Genomic DNA, 21,754 nt, shown 5'->3' with positions numbered 1-21,754 from the left:
CTCAAGTCCAGGCCTGGGCCCGGAAGTAGAAACACTCCTTCCTCGGGCCTTACACTTCCTTTTCCCGGGTCCTCAAGCGTGCTCTGCGTAAGAAAACAGCCAACAGGGGCCAATCGGAGGGCGACTCGAGGGGGCGGGGCCATAGTTTAAATTAATTGTGTACTCACAGCGCTGGCGCGAGCCCGCGACAAACCGCGATCCGTGGAAAGCGCGAGGCGCAGCGGGAGCGCGCGGCCAGGTAACCGGCGCGGGCCCGTGGCTGACGTGCGGCCTGGGCGCCTGCAGGGATGCCCAGGCCTAAAGGGGGTGCTGGAGAGGCCGGTGCGAAAGAAGGCCTCCTTCGTAACCCAGTGTGAGAGGGGAGACTATATTGGGGGTAAGGTTTGTGGGGAGAGGGGAGTGACGCCGGGGGAGGGCCTGTTTGGGGGCGTGTCCGTGGACTCTTATCTGGGCGCCGCGCGGTGGAGAGTGAGTGGTGCAAGTGCCTGCAGGGGCCTGAGATGGAGAGCCCTCGGCTATTGTTAACAATGGTGGAAGTCATGGCACACAGTTCCCGAGAACCAGCCAGTCTTCTGCCATAGGGCTCAACCTTTCAGAAGGATGGTTTTAAAAAATGTTCTCCTCAAAGTTCTTAAACCTGCTAACACATGGGGACCGTGAGGCGCACAGTACGTCGAACTTGGCCTGGGTTACGGAGCGGTGCCTGGTTGGCCGTCGCTGTGGTATTTCGAGGGTCGTGCATCCATGAGGGGGCCGTGTGGGATGCGCCTTGTCTCGGACTAGTTACTTTGTTTTGAGCCTCCTTGCCGTCCGTGTAAACTGTGCTCTCACCTGCCATTATCTGTTTTCTGACGATCGGGGGTCTAATCGCGTAGGTGTTCGTGCGAGCTCTGTGTAGAGTTTGTAAGTGATGTGATCGTGTGAAGGATTGTGGGAGGGAGTGATGATGCTGCCTCCTCTGGGTCCCCTCTGAGGTACTCTAAGAGCCCCTGTTGTGTTTGTCTGGCTTTCTAATGAGGTGCAGAGTTTTTTTGTTTGTTTTTGTTTTGTTACTGTATCCTGGTGGCTATGCAGGATTTGAGACATGGCATGCCATTCATGTATTGGAATGCTGTATTTTCTTGAGCTGAGAGGGCCAAGGAGCCTGGCTTCTCCATCTTCATTTAGTGGCTTTTGAACTTGAGTGTTAAGCTATCTGCTTCCCTGAAGTGGTACTGCCTCCTGAAAAGGGTATAGTGTCTGCTTGCTTTAATCCATACTTCCCTCTTTGGTGTCTGGTGACTGGTCTTGGGTTTCCAAAGTTCTGGGATGTCAAGGGTGTCACTCTGTGATGGGTGGAAGCTTTTGATGGTAAGAGAAGTGGAGCTGTCTACCGTGTGGCCATCTCACTCGTGGCTAGACGGGACCTAGGACAAGCATCCCATCCAGACAACTCTGAGCAAAAAGAGGTGTATGTGTGCCCTCCCTCGCTGCTCCTTGGGATATTTTCTCCCTTAGAGGAGGAAGCGCGAACTTCTCTGTAAATGTTTCAGAGGTACTCTTTTCTTGGTCCAAGTTTAAGCAAATGACTAATTGTAATGCCTGAATCTTAGTCCAAAGCCAAAGCTGTACTCCCCCAAAGCTGGAAGACCTTACCTGAAACTTCTTTTAAGAAACGTGTGGGGCTGGTGTCGTGGTGCAGTGGGTTAAGCAGGCATGTGCATTGCCAGTGTCCCAGCTGCTCCACTTCCAATCTATTTTTTTTTTTTAAAGATTTCTTTATTTATTTGAAAGTCAGAGTTACACAGAGAGAGGAGAGGCAGAGAGAGAGAGAGAAGTCTTCCATCTGATGGTTCAGTCCCCAGATGGCCGCAGCTGCACCGATCTGCCCATATGGGTTGCAGGCACTGCAGTTGGCGACTTTACCCGCTACACCACAGCACCGGCCCCTCCACTTCCAATTTAGCTCTCTGCTAACCATACCTGGGAAAGCAGCTTAAGATGGCCTAAATGCGTGGGCCCCTGTCACCCACGTGGGAGACCCAGATGGAGTTCCAGGTTCTTGGCTTCCTCCCGGCCCAGTCCCGATTGTTGTGACCATTTAGGGAGTAAACCAGCAGATGACAGATCTCTTTCTGCCTCTCCCTCTTTCTCTATAGCTCTGCCTTTCAAATAAATAAATCTTTTTTTTTTTTTTTTAAAACACGTCTACTTAGAATGTTCTTTTTTACTTATGGAAGTGGGAAGAATACCTTGAACTAAGACTTAAGTTCTAAAAACTGTTAGTTTTAGAACTTAAGTTCTAAAAACTGGAGGTGAAGTCTTGCCTTAGATGACTGAACAAAGCTGATCAGGGGCTATATTTTTAATTTTTTTAAAGTTTATTTATTTGAAAGGCAGCAGTGTTTTTCTTTCTCTCTCTCTCTTTTTTTTTTTTTTTTGGATGGGGGAGGGTAGATGTTCTTTCTGCTGGTTCAAATTCCTATAATAGTTGGGGCTGAGCCAGACCAAAAGCAAGAGCCCAAAACTCCATGGGTGGCAGGAACTCCTAGGCCTTGGGCCATCCATTATCTTTTGCCTTCCCAGTCACATTAGCAGGAAGCTGGATTGGAAGCGAAGTAACCAGTACTGAAACTGGCACTCTGATATGGGATGTGGGTGGACTAAGCAGTGGCTTAACCTGTTGCACCACACGCCTGCCTCATTGAGTTGTTATTTTTTTTCTTTTTTTAATTATTATTTTTAAAAAATTTTAAGAAAGCTTTTATTTAATGAATGCAAATTTCTTAGCTACAGCTTTAGGAATAGGGCAGTTTTTCCCCCCATCCCCACCCTCCCACCCCAACTATTGTCTCACTTCCTCCTCCCTCTCCTATCTCATCCCATTCTTCATTAAGATTCATTTTTAATTAACTATATACAGAAGACCAACTTTGTACTAAGTAAAGATTTGAACAATTTGTACCTCCCCACACTCAAAGTGTAAAGTACTTTTTTTTTTTTTTTTTTTTTTTGACAGGCAGAGTGGACAGTGAGAGAGAGAGACAGAGAGAAAGGTCTTCCTTTGCCGTTGGTTCACCCTCCAATGGCCGCCTCAGCCAGTGTGCTGCGGCCGGCGCACCACGCTGATCCAAAGGCAGGAGCCAGGTGCTTTTCCTGGTCTCCCATGGGGTGCAGGGCCCAAGCACTTGGGCCATCCTCCACTGCACTCCCTGGCCACAGCAGAGAGCTGGCCTGGAAGAGGGGCAACTGGGACAGAATCCGGCACCTCGACCAGGACTAGAACCCGGGATGCCGGCGCCACAGGTGGAGGATTATTAGCCTATTGAGGCACGGTGCCGGCCATAAAGTACTTTTTGAAAACAAGTTTTACAGTTAATTCTCATAGTATAACTCATTAAGGACAGAGTCCTACATGGGGAGTAAGTGCACAGTGACTCCTGTTGTTGATTTAACAATTAACACTCTTATTTATGACGTCAGTGATTACCCGAGGCTCTTGTCATAAGCTGCCAAGGCTATGGAAGCCTTTTGAGTCCACAAACTCCGTCAGTATTTAGACAAAGCCGTAAGCAAAGTGGAAGTCCTCTCCTCCCTTCAGAGAAAAGCACATCCTTCTTTGATGGCCCCTTCTTTCCACTGGGGTCTCACTCACAGAGATCCTTCATGTAGATCATTTTTTGCCCCAGTGTCTTGGCTTTCCATGCCTGAAATGTTCTCATGGGCTTTTCAGCCAGATCCATTGGGTTGTTTTGACAGCTATGTATAATTAACAAAACCTTGTGGTCAGAAGAAATATTATAAATCATAAATTTTATTTTAATTCTATTTGAAAGGCAGAGAATATAGAGCTTCTTCTTCTGGTTCACTCCCCAGATGCTCACAACAGGCCAAAGGCAGGAGCCAGAAACTATTTTGTTGTACATTTAGGCAGGAGGGGCCTGAGTATTTGGGCCATCAACCATTGCCCTCTCATATGCATCAGCAGGGAACTGCATGGACAGTAGAGTAGCCGGGGTCCTAACGTCCTAACTGGCACTCTGATATGGGATGCCATTGGCACAAGCAGTAACTTAACCTGCTGTATCACAGCACCAACCCCTCTGTTGTTTTATTGTTTTTTTTAAAGATTTATTTATTTATTTGAAAGTCAGAGTTACACAGAGACAGGAGGGGCAGAGAGAGAGAGAGAGAATTCTTCCATCTGATGGTTCACTCTCCAATTGGCTTCAACAGCCGGAGCTGCGCCGATCCGAAGCCAGGAGCCAGGAGCTTCTTCTGGGTCTCTCACGTGGGTGTAGGGGCCCAAGGACTTGGGCCATCTTCTCCTGCTTTCCCAGGCCACAGCAGAGAGCTGGATCAGAAGTGGAGCAGCCGGGTCTAGAACCGGCGCCCATATGGGATGCCAGCGCTTCAGGCCAGGGCGTTAACCCACTGTGCCACAGCACCGGCCCCCCACTCTGTTGTTTTAAAGATCCTCTTTGTTTTTTATTTTCCTCACATTCATTAAATGGTGTGTATTTAATCTTATTTATCCTATTATGGGCATATAGTAACTCCTCAACCTGGCCTTTCATCTTTCATTTGTTTTGTATAAATTCCCAGTTTTTACTTTAGATAATGCCTCTCCCAGATGGCATATTTAACTTCTGTAGGGTCTTTTTATTCTCTTCTTCACATCTCTTATTTTTTTTTTTAAATTTACTTCTTTTAAAAATTTTTTTTTTTTTTTTTTGAAAGGCAGAGTTACAGAGAGGCAGAGAGCAAGACAGCGAGAGCGAGAGAGAGAGATATCTTCCATATGCTGCTGGTTCACTCTCCAAATGTCCACAGTGGCTGGGGCTAGGGCTGGACCAGGCCAAAGCCAGGAGCTAGTATCTCCATCCTGGTCTTGCATGTGAGTGGCCAGGGCCTAAGCACCTGGGACATCTTCCATTCTTTCCATTCCAGGTATGTTATCAGGGAGCTTAATTGGAAGCAGAACAGCTGGGACTCAGACTGGCACTCTAATATGGGATGCTGGTGTCGCAAGTATTGGCTTAACTCACTGCCTCACAACACTGGCTGTTGACCTGCTTTTTGCCACTTCAGATTAATTTGCATTTTATAGAATTTTATATAAGTTAAATCATACAATAATCATTTGTGTCTGGCATCTTTCATATAGGAGAATGCACTCGAGATTTACCCTTTTAGTTGTATATATCGGTAATTTGATACTTTTTATTTTTATTTATTTTATGGCTGTTGTCACATTTCATCTGTCATTCATTATTATTATTATTTTTTTTTGACAGGCAGAGTGGACAGTGAGAGAGAGAGACAGAGAGAAAGGTCTTCCTTTTGCCGTTGGTTCACCCTCCAATGGCCGCCTCAGCCGGTGTGCTGCGGCTGGCGCACCGCGCTGATCCGAAGGCAGGAGCCAGGTACTTCTCCTGGTCTCCCATGGGGTGCAGGGCCCAAGCACTTGGACCATCCTCCACTGTACTCCCTGGCCACTGCAGAGAGCTGGCCTGGAAGAGGGGCAACCGGGACAGAATCCGGCGCCCCGATCGAGACTAGAACCTGGTGTGCTGGCGCCGCAAGGCGGAGGATTAGCCTATTGAGCCGCGGCACTGGCTTGTCATTCGTTATTGACAGACATTTGGGTTGTGTCCAGTTTTTGGCTATTATGAATAAAGTTGGTGTGAGCATTCATGTACACATCGTTGAGTGTACTTTTTCTTCCTTTTTGCAGTATATATTTAACTTTTTAAGAAGTGGGACAGGTATTTGGCCTAGTGGTTAGGATGCTTGTGTGCCACATTGGAGTGTCTGGATTTGATTCCCGTCTTCAGCTCCTGACTCCAGCTTCCTGCTAATGTAGGCCCTTGGAGGCAATGGTGGTGGTTTCAGTAATTGGGTTCCTGCCATTCACGTGTGGGATTTAGATTGCTTTGCTATTGCCTGGCTTTAGCCTAACCCAGCCTGGGCCATTGTGAGCATTTAGGAATTGAAGCAGTGGATGGGAGCTCTGGCTTTCTTTCTCTGCCTCTCAAATAAAATAAAGCAGGGGCCAGCGTTGTCATACTGTAGGTTAAACTGCCACCTGCAACCCCAGCACAGGCAATGGTCCAAGTCTCAGCTATTCTACTTCTGATCCAACTCCCTGCTAATGTGGCTGGGAAAGCAGTGGAAGATGTCCCAAATTTTTTAAGGTTTGTTTATTTATTTGAAAGGCAGAGTTACATAGAGGCAGAGGCAGAGAGAGAGAGGTCTTCCATCTTCTGGTTTACTCCCCAAATGGCCTCAATGGCTGGAGCTGGGCTGATCCAAAGCTGTAAGCCAGGCGCTTCTTCGGGGTCTCCCACTCAGGAGCAGGGGACCAAGCACTTGGGTCATCTTCTGCTTTCCCAAGCCATAGCAGAGAGCTGGATTGGAAGAGGAGCAGCCAGGACTTGATATGGTGCTCATATGGATGCCATCTGTAGGTGGTGGCTTTATCCACTATACTACAGCACTAGCCCCTAAAATAAATCTTAAAAAAATAAAAATAAATTATCATTTTTATAAAGTGGTTGTGCTGTTTATGTTCTTTTTTTTAAAAAAATATTTATTTTATTTATTTGAAAGATTTACAGAGAGAGGTAGAGACAGAGAGAGGTCTTCCATCTGCTGGTTCACTCCCCAGATGGTGGCAACGGCCGGAGCTGCGCCGATCTGAAGCCAGGAGCCAGGAGCTTCCTGCGAGTCTCCCATGTGGGTGCAGGGGCCCAAGAACTTGGGCCACCTTCTACTGCTTTCCCAGGCCATAGCAGAGAGCTGGATTGGAAGAGGAGCAGCCAGGACTAGAACTGGCGCCCATATGGGATGCTGGCGTTTTAGGCCAGGGCGTTAACCCGCTGCGCCACAGCGCCTGCCCCACTGTTTATGTTCTATACCAGTGTACAAAATCTCTGGTTGCTTCATATTCTTGCCATCACTTGGTATTGTCAGTGCTTTTAATTTTAGCTATTCTCACAGAGGTATCATAGCTCATTGTGGTTTGAATTCATGTTTTCTTGATAATTGATGATGCTGAACATCTTTTCATGTGTTCATTGGCTGTTTGTCTTTTAAAGCAGCTTTTGGGCTTTCTTCTTCTGGACACTCAAGGCTATTCCCAGACTGGGTCCAAAATGTTTGTAATTTTGCTCTTGTAGATTTCCAGGTCATAAATATTGTATAAATTTGAACTCCAAGTTCATTGTTTTATACACCTGTTGTTTTGAATTCCTAGAATGTTTTTGTTTTTGTTTTTGTGTTTTTCCCTCTTCCTTCATTAGGTGAACCATGCAATCTCTATTTCCCTATGGACAGATTTTTTTATTCTAGTCCTTTTATTGGGTATAATCTTGGGATCTCAACCTCTACACAGAGGTCTCAGTTATCTTTTTTTTTTTTTTTTTTTAAAGATTTATTTATTTGAAAGTCAGAGTTACACAGAGAGAGAGAGAGAGAGAGGTCTTCCATCCGTTGATTCACTCCCCAGATGGCTGCAATGGCCGGAACTGCACCGATCCGAAGCCAGGAGCCAGGAGCTTCCTGCGAGTCTCCCATGCGGGTGCAGGGGCCCAAGAACTTGGGCTATCTTCTGCTGCTTTCCCAGGCCATAGCAGAGAGCTGGATCAGAAGAGGAGCAGCCAGGACTAGAACTGGCGTCCATATGGGATGCCAGGGCTTCAGGCCAGGGCATTAACCCACTGCGCCACAGCACCAGCCCCCTCAGTTATCTTTTGTGAACTCCAGATGTGTCTCCTGGACCAATGAGAGTTTCATAGATTTCTTACTACTAGGGCAGCTATGCCATCAGCTCACTGATTCAATTTTCAGCTTCTTTGTTTGTGGTTCCTAGGATTTCCCTTACATATTAATTTGGTTTATATATGTGTCAGTGCAGATCCAATTGGCAAAACAGAAACTACATACTAGTTATTCACTAGAATGAACTCAATGAAGACATGGTTTAAACCTTGTTTGAAAAGCTGAAAAAGCAAAAAGGGAATCTTAATGTAACTTTGATCAAACAGTAGTAAGCATCTTCCTCATCTAGGAGAGAAAAACAAAGGAAGGAAGGTTGGGCTTATCGGAACCTAGAAGTCTGGAGGGATCTGGAAGAGCTGCACCCAGAATCTCTGAGGGAGGGTGTTGCTTGGTGCTGCTGGTTTCTCAGGAGCTCACAGGAGAGCCCAGAGGAGCTAGGTTCAGTTGAGCCCCACACAGCTGATACAGGTGCCTCTGAGGTGCACAGTGAGGCTAGTTCTGAAAAGTTAGAAAGAAACTGGGTGTAACCAATTGCTGTTGTCAAGAAACACCAAGCCATAACTAGGAGGAAGTCCTTGTAACCTCCTCCTGTCTTCCACTTTTCCTTTGGCCACCCCCTATTAATGGTACCTACCAGGGAGCCAGCTGGCAAGACAAAATGAAATTTGTGGAGTTCAGGCCCCATCATCACAAAGCAGAGCATAACAGGGTAGGTGTGAGGGAGTCAGCGTTGTGGCACAGCAGGTAAAGCTACTGCCTGCAATTCCATCATCCTATATGGGCACTGGTTTTGAGTTCCAGCTGTTCCCCTTCCAATCCAGCTCCCTGCTAATGGCCTGGGAAAAGCAGCAGAAGATGACCCAAGTGCTTGGGCCCCTGCCACCCACGTGGGAGATCTGGAAGAAGCTACTGGCTCCTGGCTTTGGCCTGGCCCAACACTGGTCATTATGGCTATTTGGAGAGTGAACCAGTGCATGGAAGACCAGCCTTTTTCTGTCTTTCCCCTGTCTCTGTAACTCTGACTTTCAAATAAATAAATAAATAAATATTTAAACAAACAAACAGGGTAAGCTTAGAACTTAGAGATAATAACTTAATAATTGGCACAGATTTATTTATTTCTTTGAAAGAGAGACAGGAACCAGAGAGAGAGAGAGAGAGAGAGAGGTATCGAGAGATCTTCTGTATGCTGGTTTACTCCCCAGGCTGCAATGGCCAGGGCTGGGCCATGCCAAAGGCAGGAGCTTCATCTGGGTCTCAGGGTCTTGTCTTCATTTGGGTGGCAGGGGCCCAAACACTTGGGCCGTTTTTCCACTGCTCTCCTTTGGCCATTAGCTGATCAGAAGTGGAGCAGCCAGGATGTGAACTAGTATCCTTACCGGGTGCTGGCATCACCGGCGGCAGCTTAACCCACATGCCATAGTGCCAGCCCCGTCTTTCTGAGCATATGTAGTGGGAAAGTTTCCATATTACCTAGCCCATTATATAAATAACTACTAATAGCAATATTCAACTTTTTTTTCCAATATATTTTGTGAATCAGGCACTTCCTGAAGCACTTTTCCTGAATTACTTCCCGAAACTGTACGGTTCTTACTACTCCCTTTTACAGAAAAGGAAACTAAGGCACAGGTAGATGAAGTAATCTCTCTAAATCCACACGGTTTGTAAATGGTAGGGTTGTGTCCTAATCTAAGCATTCTGGGTTCCATGTCCTACATTTTTTCCTTCTACACTTGCTGAAAGTTCTTCCCCATGTCAAGCTAAAAACTTCGACTTGCTAGTTCTGCCATTATCTTCTTGCAGGGGGACACACACAAGGTGTTTTTTTTTTTTTTTTTTTTTTTTTTTTTTTTTTTTTTTTAATTTTTTGACAGGCAGAGTGGACAGTGAGAGAGAGAGACAAAGAGAAAGGTCTTCCTTTTGCCGTTGGTTCACCCTCCAATGGCCGCCGCGGCCGGCACACCGCGCTGATCCAATGGCAGGAGCCAGGATCCAGGTGCTTTTCCTGGTCTCCCATGGGGTGCAAGGCCCAAGCACCTGGGCCATCCTCCACTGCACTCCCTGGCCACAGCAGAGAGCTGGCCTGGAAGAGGGGCAACCGGGACAGAATCCGGCTCCCCGACTGGGACTAGAACCTGGTGTGCCGGTGCCGCTAGGCGGAGGATTAGCCTAGTGAGCCGCGGCGCCGGCCCGAGAAAGGTCTTCTATCCTCTGGTTCACTCCCCAAATGGTCACAATAGCCAGAGTTGAGCCTATCCGAAGAACTCTGATTTTGCTCTTTAGAGGTAGGGCACAGAGTTGTCTTCTAGTAATGCAGCTTGGGGTGGTGTTGATGTTTTAGGTGGCTCTGTTAGGCTCATGGCTCATCAAATGTGTTGTTAGTTATAGTCTTCCACCTCCCACTGTAAATAGCTTTTTATTTTTTTGCATACGTTTTTATTGAGGCCAGAGTTGTGGTTTAGTGAGTAAAGCCACTGCCTGCTGACATCCCACATAGGAGCTAGTTTGAGTCCCAGCTGCTCCACTTCCATTTCAGCTCCCTGATAATGTGCCTGGGAAAGCAGTGGAAGATGGCCAAAGTGCTTTGGCCGCTGCTACCCAAATGGTAAACCAGGATGAAGTTAATGGTGCCTGGCTATGGCCTGGTCCAGCCCTAGCCATTCTGGCCATTTGGGGAGTGAACCAGCAGTTAAAAGATCTCGATCTCTGTCTCTCCTTCTCTGTTATTCTGAATTTCAAATACAAATAATAAAAATATTAAAAAATTTATTTATTTATTTGAAAGGCAGAGTGACAGAGGAGAGACAGAGATAAAGAGAGATTTTGGGGCTGGCGCTGTGGCATAATGGGTAAACCCATCACCTACAGTGCCGACATCCTATATAGGTGCCGGTCTAAGCTGCTCCACTTCTGATCCAGCTCTCTCCTATGGCCTGGGAAAGCAGTAGAAGATGGCTTAAGTCCTGGGGCCCTTGCACCTGCATGGGAGACCCGGAAGAAGCTCCTGGCTTTGGATTGGCACAGCTCTGTCTGTTGCAGCCAGCTGGGGAGTGAACCAGCGAATGAAAGACCTCTCTCTCTCTCTCTCTCTCTCTGCCTCTCCTTCTCTCTCTGTGTAACTCTGACTTTCAAATAAATAAATAAATCTTTTAAAAAAATCATTTTTTTTAAAAAAAAGAGATCTTTTATCTGCTGGTTCACTCCCTAAATAAACTACTGCAGCAGCCAGGGCTTGGCCAGGCTGAAGCCAGGAGCCAGGAGCCAGGAGCTCCATTTGTGTCTCCCATGTTGGTGGCAGGGGCCCAAGCTCTTGAGCCATCATCTGCTGCCTTCCCAGCCCAGGCACATTTTTTTCCCTTCTGGGCAGCCTTTTTTTTTAAAGATTTATTTATTTTTTGAAAGTCAGAGTTAAACACACACACACACACACACACACACAGAGAGAGAGAGAGAGAGAGAGAGAGAGAGAGAGAGGTTTTCCATCCGCTGGTGCACTCCCCAAATGGCTGCAACAGCTGAAGCTGCGCCGATCCAAAGCCAGGAGCCAGGAACTTCCTCCAGTTCTTCCCATGCGGGTGCAGGGGCCCAAGGACTTGGGCCATCATCAACTGCTTTCCCAGGCCATAGCAGAGAGCTTGGATTGGAAGTGGAGCATCCAGGACTCGAACGGGTGCCCATACAGGATGCTGGCGCTGCAGGTGGCAGCTTTACCCTCCATGCAACAGTGCTGGCCCCTGGGCAGCCTTTTTAATATGAGCTGCTATACTAAGTCTGTATCATTCTGTATTTGATTAGTTCTTTTATCCTGAATACAGAACTTTATACTTAATTCTATTGTTATTTTTGGTGACATCAAGCCTGTTAAGACCTTTTTGCCAGATAATATCTAAAAGCATTATATTTTTCTCCTTCGGTTTAATTCCAAAGACTGACAAATAGACCTTTTATGTTTTTATTCTAAGTCTTTGGATAAAAAAAAAAATATTGTGGTAAGTTTGAAAAGCAAATTCCATGGCACATCATCGTAGACCTTACTCCAATAATGGAGGAATAATTTATTATTTTTTAAAAAATTTTTTTATTTACATGAAAGGCAGAAATACAGAGAGGCAGAGGCAGAGAAAGAGAGGTCTTCCATCTGCTGGTTCACTCCCCAAGTGGCCACAATGGCCAGAGCTGCACTGATCTGAAACCAGGAGCCAGGAGCTTCTTCCAGGTCTTCCACGTAGGTGCAGGGGCCCAAGCACTTGGGCCGTTTTCTAATGCTTTCTTTTTTTCTTTTTTTTTTTTAAATTATTTTTTTATTTTTATTTTATTTATTTATTTATTTATTGACAGGCAGAGTGGACAGTGAAAGAGAGAGACAGAGAGAAAGGTCTTCCTTTGCCATTGGTTCACCCTCCAATGGCCACCGCGCTGATCCGATGGCAGGAGCCAGGAGCCAGGTGCTTTTCCTGGTCTCCCCTGGGGTGCAGGGCCCAAGCACCTGGGCCATCCTCCACTGCACTCCCTGGCCACAGCAGAGAGCTGGCCTGGAAGAGGGGCAACCGGGACAGAATCCGGCGCCCCGACCGGGACTAGAACCCGGTGTGCCGGCGCCACAAGGCGGAGGATTAGCCTAGTGAGCCGCGGCGCCGGCCTCTAATGCTTTCTTAGGCCATAGCAGAAAGTTGGATTGGAAGTGGAGCAGCTGAGACTTGAACTGGTGCACATATGGGTTTCCGGCACTATAGGTGGCGGCTTTACCTGCTATGCCGTGGTGTCAACACGCCCCAATAACTTTAACTATTCCTTCTGGTAGGTTAGGGTAGAAGCCATCTGGAGAAAGCAGTATCTCGGCTGTCATTGAGGGGAGGAGAGAACTGAGGTTAAGGGTTGGATACTAGGGGCCAGTGTTGTGGTGCTGCAGGTTAAGTTGCTGCTTGCTGTGCTGGCCCCATACCAGAGTTCTCTGTCTCTAAAACAGCTCCCAGCTAATGAGTCTGGGAAAACAGCTGAAGATGGTCCAAGTACTTGTGCCCCTGCCACCCATGTGGGAAACGTGGATGGAGTTTCTGGCTCCTGACTTTGGCCTGGCTCAACCCTGGCCATTGTGGCCATTTGGGAGTAAACCAGCGGATGGAAGAAGCTAATTCATCTTAGTAAGGGACCACTTCAAGGAACAAAATGATCTGATGGCTGTAGAAGGGAGATGGGACATTATTGTACCGCACGGTCCTGGGTTGAGGTCTCTGTTGGTGCTTGTCACCTGCCCTTTCTGTCCTTTTTATGGAGTTTCTTGGAAGCCAGTGCAGGAAACACCAGTGATTCATCCTTGCAGATTTCTTCTGCCTTTGTGCAGCTGAGAACTGGTTTATCTGGTAAGAGGTTAAGACTTCATATATGTCAGGCGCATATATTTGACCACTTGAATGTCTTTCTATGACTGGCCAGAGATGCGTGTATAGAAGGCTCTCAGGTTTTTGGTACCCTGTGGCAAGGTGGCTGCAGTGCAGCCTCAGCACATGGTCCTCTATGTGGGCAGCAGCTGCATTCTGCCCTGTTTGTGGGTGTTGGTTATGTGTCTGTACTTCTGTGATGGCCATGGTGAGGAGTGAGGTCATAATAGCTGTTTCCTGTTTCTATACTTCCTGTGGTATGACAATGTGAGTTTTAGAGAAACCTCTTGTCTCCTAAGAGTTTCCCACAGTACCCCTCATGAACTGCAGCAGAGTCAACTCTGTTGCTTATCTCGCAAGTGTAGTTCCTTAGGCAATGAGCAAATAACTAAAGAGTGCTGCACAGCTGAGAATATAAAGATGTGTGTAATACAGAATTTCTCTCCTTGCCAGTTTTTTACTTTGAAAATTTTCAAACTTTTATCTACTTTATAAATCTAACAAATATTTTGTATACTCTTCACCCAGATTCATTGATTATTAACATTTTGCCATATTTACATCTTATCTATCCTTCATTTTCTGAACCTTTTTGTGGGGAGCAACTCGGACTAGACTAAGTTACTGGAATTAAGACTTATTCTGTGCATCTGCTCTCCCACAATATGGCGCTGGGAGAGGAGTAAACAACTTTTACACAGCTGCCTCCAGTTCGACCAATAACCTGCAGGAGCTGATCCTGCTCCTGATTGGAGGAGAGCAGCGTACTAGGCTGTGGGTAGCAGAGTTGGGATTGGTGGAAGAGGACTATAAAGGAGGAGAGAGACAACATGCACCGGGAACATCAGGATAACATCTGAGCAGCCCCCCGAGAGAGCCGGCCGGTGGTGTGCTGCTCCCCTGCGGAAGTGGGGAAAGTGACAGGGGGAGCCGCCCTTCCACGGAGGTGGAAGGATTGGCAGCCAACCCGGGAAGAACCAGCAGCAAACCCGGGAAGGGCCGAGCAGACAAAAGAACAGCGCAGGGTTTAGTGTCATTCCTCCACGAAGAGGGGGAGCGACACCTTTTGACTGTTGGATGTGCACATCATATTACTTCATCACTAAATATTTCAGCAAATATTTCCTTACAACAAGGGGCTCTTCTCATATAACCACAGTATTACTAGAACTGAAACAATTTAAAATTGGTTGAATACATCCAGTATACTTGTTAAGATTTCTTAAAATTTCCCAAGGATCAGGGCTGACATTGTGGCGTAGTGGGTTAAGCCCATTTGGGATGGTCTGCATACCGTATGGGCACCGATTCTAATCTCAGCTGCTTCACTTCTGATCCAGCTCCTGGGAAAGCAGCAGAGGCTGGCCCAAGTGCTTTGGCCTCTGAACCCATGTGGGAGACCTAGAAGAAGCTCCTGGCTCCTGGCTTCAGCCTGGCCCAGCCCTAGACATTATGGCCATTTGGGGAGTGAATCAGTGGATGCAAGAGCTCTCTTTCTCCCTCTCTCTGTAACTCTGCCTTTCAAATAAAATAAATATTTTAAAAATGATTCCAAGTCTGTCTTTTGTAATAATTTTTTTCTATTCAAGATCTGTTGAAGGATAGTGTCTGCATTTAGTGGCCATGATTTTGATAGTTTTAGATAGTTTTGATAGTTTTTGATGGTTTAGTCTGCTTTAACCTTGAGCAGTTCTTTAATCTCTTTTAATCATGAATGCCTTTTTTTTTTGTGTGTGTGTGTGTCTTTCATAGCACTCATGTTTTTGAAGAGTTTGGGTTAGTTTTGCTGGATGTCTCCTAATGTGGATTTGCGTGATTATTTCCTCTTGATTAGATTTGAGTTAAACATTTTTCGTGATGGAACTACAGCAGTTTGATTAATGAAGCCAACACTGAAGCACATGGAAGTAATATCCAGTTTTGAAGACAATATATAATTTGGCAGTCGATTGTATAGCCTAATCTGTAATTGAGAGAGGAAGGAATTCAGTAGAACTTGGAACAACTGGGAAAGACTGGCAGGAAGATGGAACTTGGAAGAGAGCCTCTGAGGCAGTTGGGTTCTGGTGAGAAAAGCTGTGATTTGGGCTTCCTATTTCATGTTTAAGATTATATATAATGAAAAGTGAATTTGAGAACTCTGTATCTCCAGCGGTGTTTGCGCCTCTGGGAAACCTCATGCATAGAGCTCTTTGGCTTCATATAGATAGACTTGTCAGGATTTCGCCAACTGCCTATTTTTATTTTATTTTATTTTTTTTTTGACAGGCAGAGTGGACAGTGAGAGAGAGAGACAGAGAGAAAGGTCTTCCTTTGCCGTTGGTTCACCCTCCAATGGCCGCCGCGGCCGGTGCGCTGTGGCTGGCGCACCGCGCTGATCTGATGGCAGGAGCCAGGAGCCAGGTGCTTTTCCTGGTCTCCCATGGGGTGCAGGGCCCAAGCACCTGGGCCATCCTCCACTGCACTCCCTGGCCACAGCAGAGAGCTGGCCTGGAAGAGGGGCAACCGGGACAGAATCCGGCTCCCCGACCGGGACTAGAACCCGGCGTGCCGGCGCCGCTAGGCGGAGGATTAGCCTAGTGAGCCGCGGCGCCGGCCGCCAACTGCCTATTCTTGAGGAAGTTGTCTTACTTACAAGATGGAATATTAATATTATTTACAACGGTTCGTTGTGAAATATGGCATACATATTTGAATTAAAATGTTTGAACACCTTTAGAAGGGGTTAGTGCTCCTAGTTGTGCTGTTTGCCCCACTGGAGTGTTCATTTCTGTGACCCGTCTGACCCCTGAAAGGGTTTGAGTTTTCCCTGCGTGAATTACTGAAGGCATGGGAATGTGCAAGGGTGTGGCCCATGCAGAGGGAAGTGGAATTAGTTCAGACCATACTCTGTGGAACAGTGGGAAATAGAGTTGAATAAATGGCTTGAGGCCATATGATGAAGGACTTGGAAAGTTAAGCCAAAGAATTTTGGTGTGATGCTTGAGGGAGAAGAAAGCCCTGGAAGGGGCCAGTGTTGTGATGCCGCAGGTTAAGCTGCCGCTCGTGATGCTGGCGTCCCGTGTTAGAGTGCCAGTTTGAGTCCTGGCTGCCACTGCTGCTGCTGTTCTCTTCCTCCTTCTTCATCATCTTTTTTTTTTTTTTTTTAAAGTCAGAGCTACAGAGAGAGAGAGAGAGATCTTCCATCCACTGGTTCACTCTTCAGATGGCTGCAACAAGTAGGACTGGGCCAGGCCAAAGCCAGGAGCCCGGAGCTTCTTTTCAGGTCTCCTACTGGTGGCAGGAGCCCGAGCACTTGAGCCATCCTCTACTGCTTTCCCAGGGTTATTAGAAGGGAGCTGGTTCAGAAGTGGAGTAGCTGGCACTTGAACCGGCATCCATTTGATGGATGCTGATATTGCAGGCAATGGCCCTACCCACTATGCCACAATGCTTGCCCCTTGCTGCTCCACTTCTGATTCAGCTCCCTGCTAATGCACCTGGGAAGGCAGTGGAAGATGCCCCAAGGACTTGGGCCCCTGCCATCCATGTGAGAGACCTGGTTGGAGTTCCTGTCTTGAGCTTGGCCCAGTCCCAGCTATTGTGAGTGTTTGGTGAGTGAACCAGCAAGAGGGAAGATCTTTCTCTGTCACTCTGCCTTTCAAATAAAAAAGAGAGAGAGAAGGACAGGAAGGAAAGAAAACGAAACTGTGGAAAGTTTCCAAGGCAGGAAAGAGACTTGAAAATTAGAGTGGTGTGGAGCCTCCTGAGGAAGGACCTTTCCTTGTTTAGAGACTGGATTCCTAATAGGGCAGGGCCCTCCCAGTGCTGACCAGCTAAGGGTGTGGTTTGGCAGTCTTGCCACAGGAGGCCAGAATTTCTGCCCCAGAGACTCTTCCTGCTCTGCCACTGACTCACCCCATTGACCTAGCCTGCATGGCTTCCCTTCTGGTTGCTCTCGGATGCACAGAATGCTGGGCTGCCCAGGATGATGTGAGGCTGAGCTGACCAACAGTGGGTGGGATAGGGGAATGAGCAAACGTTCCTGTCTGTTTGCCCCTTCCCTGAGCGGAGGCTAATTCCAATCCACACTGCCGGAGATCGCTCTGTCCTGGCCTGCGGAGGCTGTCCACCAGGAGGTGAGTTAAGATGGTTTCTGCTTCCTCTGCATTTTCATTGGTCAGCTTTTTCCTGCGTGGTGACTCTGCTACTTTCTTTTTCCCCGATGTGGATTTTTCAGAGCAACCTTCTTTGAATCACTCGAAGCAAATATGTTACTGCAGGGGGTAGGCGAGAGGTTTAAAACATGTATGTTTTTAATTGTGGGGCAAGTATCCTGAGGTTTTCACTGGCTGGTGTTCTGAGATAGATTGCCCAGAACATTACTAGGCAGACAGTAAACACTAGTTCATGTCCACTGGGGCCGCTCCAGAGAGGTCCTTGTCTTAAGCCATCATTTCTCAGCTGCTAGGTTTCAAAAAAACTGCTCTTAGTGTGCTTTCATGTCCCAAGTGATCTTCTCTTTTGACCAGGAGAATGAAAGACCAAGGTGAGGGGCAGGGAAGGAGGGAGCTGTGTGAATAAGTAAGTGTTAGTGTTTTATGCTGGGAGTCAGAGTATCTGGATCTCTGTCCTGGTAACTGTGACCAGCTGTGTGAATGGGGACAAATTGTCTACCCTCAGTGGCTGAAATTTCCTCATATAAAAATGGACAACTTGGATTATATGATTTTGAAGATTTTTTTCCAGGGCCAAATTTATGGTCATATGATGTGTGATTATGAAGTAATATACTAGTGTATTTTTAACACATGTGACAGTGAACATATCTTGTCCCCTGCATTGTAATTGTGGGTCACTTACAATGATTTAAATCTGTCCTTCTCAAAATAATTGTGTTCTTGGCCTTTATATGTGTTCTGGTGAAGCTCTAGGAGCTCAAAACATTTTTTACTTTGGAGCCGATCTTTTGGATATCCTCAAAGATAGTAAATCTTCACTTTTGCTCAGTGGATTCCATTTTTTGAAACAGCCAGAAGATACTGGGAGAAGAAGAGTCAAGCCTTTTTTTTGGTGAAGAATGAGGTGTGACTTTAAAACAGTAAGACCTAATTTTTCTGTGTCTCACATAGAGTAGATTTTTAGAACAATTCCCAAAGAAGTGTTTAATAAATATTTTGAACTATGGAAAAATTATTAGAATAAGTAAATCACTACCTAAGGAGACTACATTTTATTTATAGTTTTCATTTTGTTTAATAAGATTTGAAAAACTTATTAATAAAGGAGTCAGTTTCCTTTAGACTCATTGTGCGTACGCTTACTTCTAGGTCAAGGTGACAAGATAGTGGAGACAGCCTTTCTCCTGGTTGTCCTCCCAAATCACAAATGTGTTGAGGGCCCAAGAGGGTTGGAGCTTGTTGCTGCAGGGAGTGGCAGCTGAGGCGCCATTGCAATCCCATCTGCAGAAGAACCACAGAAAAGAGTTGAGATTTTTCTGGCTGTGGCAACCACCACCCATCAGCATGCCCAGGTCAGAATGATCTCCAGGTGGTGTGGCTCCAGTAGATGGTTTGGAAGCTCCAGGCTTTTGTAGAAGAAGTGATGTAATAAATTGTTTAATTAATTTTTTTTTGAGTCAGCAGTTGTAGGTTTGAGAAAGAGTGAGGGTGGGGCAAGGTGTCAAAGCAGAGGGGTTGTTATCTTGGATGTGTTCAAATTAGAATGCGTATAGTACCTTGGACTCTGTGCCTGGAAATTGTGGTTCTGTTGATAACTCATCAGCAAAATGAAGTGTTAGGTATTAGTGGCAAAAGATTTGGTCACTAAGTCACTGTAAGATCACTTGCTATCCTCTAACTCTAGGCTTTGTTTTTCTCATTCTCTAAAAACTGCACCCCCACCCCCCCACCCCGGGATTTATTTGTTTATTTGAAAGGCAGAGTGACACCAGGAGGAGTGGCTGGGGTGGGGAGCTGGGGTAGTGGGGTTGGGGAGAGAAAGAGAGTGCTTCCATTCATCTGTTTACCCTCCAGATGCTTGCAAACACCCAGGGCTGGGCCAGGCCAAAGCTGGGAGCCAGGAACTCCATATGGGTCTGCCATATGAGAGGCAGAAATCCAAGTACTTGCACCATCATCTGCTGCCTCTTGGGCACATTAGCAGGAAGCTGGATTCGAAGTGTAAAGTAACTGAGACTCAAACCAGGCACTCTGATGTGGCCTGTAGGCATCTCAGGGGGCAGCTAACCCACTGTGCCGCAACACCCACCCTGTTTTCCTCACTATTATATGAAGAGAGTTGAGAGATGCTAGGGGTTCTGGATCTGAAAATCAAATTAGGTCTAAGGAAGTTTGACATGGGGAAGTATCTGCTTGTTCTAAGCTACTTAACTATAGACTGGTGATAGGAGTAGAATTCCCTTTTACCCCCTTGAATCCTAGTGACTACTCTCTGCTTGCAGTCATATCTGGGTGATCAAACTCGAAAAAGCTATTGGATGAGAAGCAGGCACTGGGAGCTTTCTCCTGAAAAACAATCACAGGACATACTGGTCTTGGGAAGTTCCTTGGTGGGGCCTATTGTTTTTGAAGAAGGTGGGGGTGAATTTCATCAACATGAATAGTGTAGATATTGTGATTTAGAGGCTCCAGCGGCTTTGTACCCTGTTGTTGTTAATTTCAAGCATTTCTGTAAAGGAATTCTCTTAATGATTGCTGCAATGGGATTCGCTTAGAGAACAAACCCCATGTAACCACAATTAGAAGCTAAATGCCCAAGAGAAGACCAGTTGCTGGAGAAATGGTGGCCTAATCAGTTGCTTTTTAATACTTAGCTCCTACAGATGACCTCAAGGAGGGAACCAACTGCTTAGGGAAGTCAACTAGGCTCTTGGCTGGAAGATCTGGACTCTAAACAGAGGAGGAGCTGACCTACAGAATCCACACCTCTTAATCTCCCCGTTTCTCTTCTTTCCCCCAGTGCCCTTTAGTTTTAATTAGGATTGTGTAAACACAGTCAGTTTGCCAGTCCTCTTAAAGTGGCAGGCCCATGACATTTGCTGCTGGTCACTCATGCGAGGTGTCTGATTTAAAATCAGAGGGACTATCTGCTTTCAACTATTGGGCTTTGCTGGCTGTCTCACTGAAAGAATTCACTACATTGGGCCAGTTGGCTCTCCTTCAGTCTGACAGCATTATTTAGTACCCACCCCGTGCAAGTGTTGTGCTGGAGTGGAGTTCATCAGTGAATAGCATGGTGTCTGCCCCTTAGGAACATAATCAGGTGAAACATATAGAGCTAGCATCAGCTCAAGGAGGAATGGCACAAGAGATATGGGAACACATCTGGAGTGGGGAACGGCTTGCCTGTGGAATTAGCCATTTTTGATGTATGGAATAACATGACCCAATCCATGATATTTAGGTCTTCATCTATTTTAAATGTAAGGTTTTAGATGTTAAGGTTAAGAAGTCCTAGTAATCTTACAGTATAGAGTTTGTCGGGCATCTCACATTTACATAACTCATTCCTCATTTATAGTAAACCAACTCGAAAAGCAAGAAGACGGAAAGTATTCAGAGCTATGTCCCTTTAAACTGAGATCCCCAGTCATGAAAGATATTTTTCTTAGGCATATATGTTATGTACAGTCTTCTTATTGTTACTGATTCTTTTAGGATAAAATTTCTCATAAGTGGTTGGCTTTTGATTGTAGGGTAAAAAGTGCATTTCTTGGAACCTGAACAAAAAATATCGTGTACTCATTATAGGAAATATAAAAAATATAGAAAAGTACAGAGAAGAAAATGGAAATCACCCAAAATCTTACCCTCTGTAGAAAACTGTTCACATTTTAATGTATTTATTTTCAGTATTTTGTACCTCTGCATATTTCTGCTTTTACATTTCCAGGGCCATATAGTACCTACAATTTTATTTCTGCCTTTACTCCATTTATCATTTTTTATTATATATATGCTGTTGCTAAAATTCTTTGTAAATATTTCTGATGGCTATATAATAGTCTATCATCTAAGATTTTTATGGTGCTTTTAATGATTCCAATTTTTAATTTTATTAAAAATTATTTATTTGCAATGTGGAATGACAAGGACACGAAGGAGGAGGAGGAGGAGGAGAAGAAGAAGGAGAGAGAGAGAGAGAGAGAGAGAGAGAGAGAGAGAGAGGTTGAGATTCTTCTGTCTGCTGGTTCACTTTCCAAATGGCTGTAACAGCCAAGTCTGGGTCAGGCTGAAGCCAGGAGCTCCATCCAGGTCTCCTACATGAGTGACAGGTGCCAAAATACTTGGGCTGTCATCATCTGCTGTTTTTCCAGCCACATTAGCAGGAAGCTGGATTAGAAGCAAAGCAGCTAGAACTTGAGCTGGCACTCTGCTAATGGGATGCCAGCATCATAAGTGGAGGCTAAATCTGGTGTGCCACAACCCTGGCCTCAATTTTTTCTTTTACAAATTTTTTAAAAAATATTTATTTATTTTCATTTTATTTGAAAGGCAGACTGAGAGGCAGAGAAATCTTCCATCTGCTGGTTCACTCCCCAAATGCCTGCCACAGTTGGGGGTGGGCCAGGCCCACATCAGGAAACCAGAATTCAGTCCGTCTCCCACATG

At 46.0% G+C, this 21,754-nt stretch overlaps 1 protein-coding gene across 5 annotated transcripts in view; it reads left to right on the top strand.

Annotated features, from left to right (window-relative positions):
* Positions 1-85: 85 nt before the first annotated feature.
* Positions 86-21,754, top strand: part of NUMA1 (nuclear mitotic apparatus protein 1) — an 86,750-nt gene continuing 65,081 nt past the window's right edge. For 2 of the 5 annotated variants that reach the window (XM_089330125.1, XM_070074681.2), the window contains exon 1: positions 128-376. The gene's annotated coding sequence lies outside the window, so the exon portion shown is untranslated. Of the gene's footprint in view, positions 377-16,849; positions 17,261-21,754 lie in introns of those variants that run through there. The other 3 variants (XM_070074676.2, XM_051822730.3, XM_089330133.1) reach the window with 3 other exon arrangements.

The sequence above is a fragment of the Oryctolagus cuniculus genome, chromosome 1 (assembly GCF_051225735.1).
Source record: "Oryctolagus cuniculus isolate XC-2025 breed Fujian yellow rabbit chromosome 1, ASM5122573v1, whole genome shotgun sequence".
In the NCBI taxonomy this organism is placed as follows: Eukaryota; Metazoa; Chordata; class Mammalia; order Lagomorpha; family Leporidae; genus Oryctolagus; species Oryctolagus cuniculus.
Note: the sequence above shows the minus strand (reverse complement) of the source record. Positions and strands in the feature narration are given on the sequence as shown.